Source organism: Octodon degus, unplaced genomic scaffold, assembly GCF_000260255.1.
Source record: "Octodon degus isolate 3935 unplaced genomic scaffold, OctDeg1.0 scaffold00006, whole genome shotgun sequence".
In the NCBI taxonomy this organism is placed as follows: Eukaryota; Metazoa; Chordata; class Mammalia; order Rodentia; family Octodontidae; genus Octodon; species Octodon degus.
The window spans coordinates 204370-209239 of NW_004524582.1; positions in this window are offsets into that span (position 1 = coordinate 204370).

Here is a 4870-nt window from a genome sequence, read left to right on the forward strand (position 1 = left end):
CTCCCTCTTCCTCTCATGGAACAAAAAAAAAAAACAGAAGATAGCAAGAAAAAAATGAATATGGAAAGAATATGTAAAGAAAAAAAGAAACATCAGAGCTAGGATATTAGACAAGTCACCCATCTTAGACCATTTTAATCAACACTGCCATTAAAACTCAGTATTTAATTTCAATGTCTACTTAAAAATCAAATGAGTGGTCATGCTAGTAAATTTAATACCATTTACCCACAGCATAATTATTACTTTATTCTTCTGAAAAGATACTTTTTCTACAAGTTTAAATAGTATTTCTAACAAACTCTATTCCATTTTTGTCTTGATTAGTGGACATAGTCTTTCAATTCTCTTGAAAGTTAATTAATATTAGTCAATAAACCAGAGGATCAGGTAAGAGAAGAAATGATCTGAATGATGTGGTGTAAAAGATTTAATCTCAGATTTTCACTTTTATACAATAAAAAAAATACTTAAGCAAATAATTGGCAAGGTGTATTTAAGTATTTTTATTATGCAGCAAAATAGGCATTTTGGTGGCTTCATGTTCTAATGACATTTTTATCTTAATAGTATCTTTATAATATCCTACTGTTCTTAGTATAAATTTACCTTATGATGCTATAAGACAATAAGTTGAGAAATTATGACGTTTTGTTTTCCTTTGAGTTTTAAGCTATTTATTTTCATACTGATTTCATTTGCTGTGGTCCTGTGGTGTTATGCTGTAGACGAGTTTGTTCTTACAATTTGTTGTTTTTTAGGTTTGACAAAATTTATTGGTTATTTTAGTAAAGACACTCATCTCAGTCATTTCCCTCTCCTCATCTTGACCTTACATTAGTATTTCATTTGGGTCAAGAAAAGAGTATGTAGGAGAGGGATGTTATTTTAACAAACAGTAAAATGAACTGAAAATGAGTTAAGTTTGCCTAACTAAAAATGAGTTAAGTTTGCCTATGTAAAAGTAAGTTAAAGTTAAATTCATGCGTCTTGATATAAATAAAACATGTAAGAACTAGTAGTTCTGTATAAATTCCCATTTTTTTTACTTGGGACTTAACCTAACTTTAATGTAAAAGAACAATTTATCAGGCATATGCATAGGTTTCTTCTCCGGAGTTACTACCTATTAAAAAAGATCAGTAAGTAACTGCCACCAATAAAATAGTCTGAAGCTGCCTCCAAATTTAACATTGTAAGAGTTCTGAGGGAAATAATTGTACCATTTTTCTTTTGCCTGGGACAATGCTTTTAAAGATGTGTTTATCTGTTACAATGGAAAGTCCATATGCAAAACAAAAATACAAAACAAACAGCTTACTATACACAGATTTAAGAGTATATGTGATGAGCCATTTAATAAAATGAGTTTGAAGATACACTTTCTTTCATCTTTAGTACCTACAATATGCCTCACTGGTTAATATGTGTACACTTAAACCATATTAACTGTTCTAATAAATTCTGTGATTAATTCAATTCAAATTGTATTTAACAATGTAGCAAAATAAATGTATAGAGTTACAGAAAATGCATCTTACTGTTTTTATCTTTGTACAATGTTTTTTTTAAATTATTATTTATTTATTTATTTATTTATTTATTTATTGGTGTTTATACCTTTTAAAAAACAAACCCAGCCAAATACTTAAGCAGAATATGCATTTAAATTTTTGGTGGTGGTCTGTATTTTAAAAGAAATAGTTTCTTATTATTTGCTTCAATTTCTGGTGGAAATGTTTATAGGAACTAGCTAATAAACAAAAACCAAGAGAAGCACATTCAAAGTACTAATTTACTTTGGTAACAAAAGGCTGTTCTTCGAAGACTGATAATAGTAGACAAGACTATTAAGGTGAAATGGGCTATTTCAAATACTCAATACTTCATATAAAAATTTTTTTAAAAAATTACTTTCTGTATAAGAGCTAAACATCTGTGCCCACTGACAGCAATGCAGTAACTAATATGAGGACACTTGAAACTAAACAAATCCCAGAGGGAAAAATGCTGTTTAATTTCTTCTAGGTTTACTTCCAGTCAACAGCCAAGTAATGCCTTCTCTCTGATATGACAACCCCCACCACTTTACCTAAGGCTGTACCTGGGAGGCAGTTTTGGGAGTAAGGAAGTTAAACTAGAAGTAACTGCTTGCAGTTTTACACAGACAGTAACTTTTAGCCTACGTCTTAATGTGCTAATAGTTGTGTTTTAAAAAATGCAATTCTTTTTCTTTTCTTTTTTTTTTTTTTTGGTTTTTTCTTTTATTTTTTTCTTTTGTTGTCTTTTTTTCCAAAATTTTATTGATAAACAAATAATGATGAGAAAGTTTCAAACCAAATTGGTAGAACAGTTTCAATAATTTACACATTGCATACAATCTTTCTAGTGGTTAATTGCTGTACAAGATGTGGACATGATATCCTATAAACGAACTCTATTAGAACAAATCCCTGTATTCATTAAGAGAATGTAACTATATATCTATCCAGACTATTTTGAATACACAGATACAAAATGGACATTCATCTGTATCCAGTTTTTTGTTTAGTTCCATTATATGAATATTATAAGTGTATTAACTCAGCAAAATATTCTAAAAGAGTGCAGTAGCCCATAATAGTATTGGGTCTTCCGCTTAACTGGCAATGTCAGAAATTGTTGACCTGAGTCCCCTACAGCTCAACATAACAGCATGATTTTACTTCTTATACTTAGCTTTTATACTATTCTGCTGGATGGCTAAGACCAAGATAAAGCAGGGCCTATGCAACAAGAGTTGTAGCTTTTCGGTCTGATAAGGTCAGTGAAATCCCCTCAGAATTTATCCTGAGATTGTGTACATCAGATTGTAGATCCTTTGTCAGTGTCAGCCATGTGGATGAGTCAAGACCATTGCTTGGCCAATGTGCTCCCTGTGAAAGCCTGAAAGAATGTTTTCTCTCCATGTGACTCTCCTTAGGCACACGCTACATCATCAATCACTTTCCTCTTTGGCCCCATAATCACCTTCATCAGAAAATTTGGGACAACACTGAGTTAGGTGATGTTACAGTGCAAGTTCTTATATGTGCTGAGTCTTAATTGACCTTGGAAGGCTAGGACCAGAATGTTGGCTTTCCTTGCAGCCCTCCTTTTTCTCTAATTTTGGTCTGCAAAATTAGATTGTTTACCATCAAGAAGAGAAGCTTGTTGCTATTACCATACAACCTAGGCTATTAAGCTTAACCTCACTATCTGTCTGAATATCAAACATCTTAGGCATAACAGGGAACAGGTATTTTTATCAAGTATTGATATGTTGAAATTTAAGTCCCTACATAATATGATGAAAACACATTTAAAAAGTAGAATATATTTTAAAAATAGGCATAAAACTTATATAATTCTTATGTTTACACGTAAGTCCAAAAATCTCACCATATACAACCTTGAAGCAGGACAGTCCCACAACATACCTTTTTCTGTCTCCTGCCTTCATTCACCACCCCCTTCCTTTTTGAACAATCATCTACCCGAGAGACAGCACGGCAGCAACTGGCATGTCATGACAAGCAGCCCATATTCAGAAAACCAGAATGACAGGCACTCCAAGCACAAACCTAGTATTATAACTTGCCATCTTCAGTGCACTTGTTTGTTCACAGGTGTCAGTATATAGAGTTAGTCAGGGTGAGAATCTTTGTAATTAACTGCTAGATTCAAAAATCTTCTGAAGATTCTCAGGATCATTGTCTTACCCATCTTCTACACATAACTGTACGGTTTGTCATTGTCATGTGTCTTAGGTCTTCTCCTTTCCCTCTCTTAATTAGTTAGTCCTTTAGTTCCTGCTTTCCTTTTACTTATATTATACCTTTCTATTTGTATTTCTTCTTTAGAATACTTATACAAGGGAAACTATAGGATATTTACACATGTGTGTCTGGTTTATTTCACTTATGAGTATATCCTCAAGTGGCATCCACTTCAATATAAAGGCTTCGAGTTTATCATTCTTCATAACTGAGTAATACTCCATTGTATAAAAATGCCACAACTTTTTCATCCATTTCTCAGGTGATGGGCATCTTGGTTGTTTCCAAGATTTGACTATAACAAATTGTGCTGTTATAAACATAGGCACACAAATATCACTATAGTATGACGTTTTCAAATCCTCCAGGAAAATTCCCAGTGGAGAAATAGATGGTTTAAAAGGGATTTCCAGTCCAAGTTTTCTAAGGAGTGTCCACACTGATTTCCATAACGCTTGCAGCAGTATAGATTCCCACCAGCAGTGGAAAAGGGTTCCTTTTTCCCCACAGCCTCTCCAACATTTCTTGTTGGTTGATTTCTTTCTGATAGTCATTCTTTCTGGGGTGAGATGATATCTCAATGTTTTTTAAATTTGCATTTCACAGTTAGCTAATGATGTGGAGCACTTTTCATGTATTTTTTCACTTCTTTAATTTCATCCTCTAAGAAGTGTGTGTTCATCTCAGATGCCCATTTCTGGGCTGCGTCTTTAAATTTTGGAGCCCTAGTGTTTTTTAGTTCTTTATAAGTTCTAGAGAACAGACCTTTGTTGAGTACTTATATGTCATGAATTTTTCAAATTTGTGGGTTGTCTTTTCACTTTGTTGGTAATTTCTTTTGACGTGAAAAAACTTCTCAGTCAGAGAAGGTCCCAGTTGTTAATTGTTTCTACTATTTCCCATGCGATTTGATTTTTGTTCATGAATTCCTTGCCTACCCGATGTCTTGAAGAGTTTCTCCTATTTTCTCTTCCAGGAGATTTAGTGTCTCTGTTTTAATGTTTAGATCTTTAATCCATTTTGACTTTAGCTTAGTACATGGAGATAGACCTGGGTCAAGTTTTAGTTTTTGG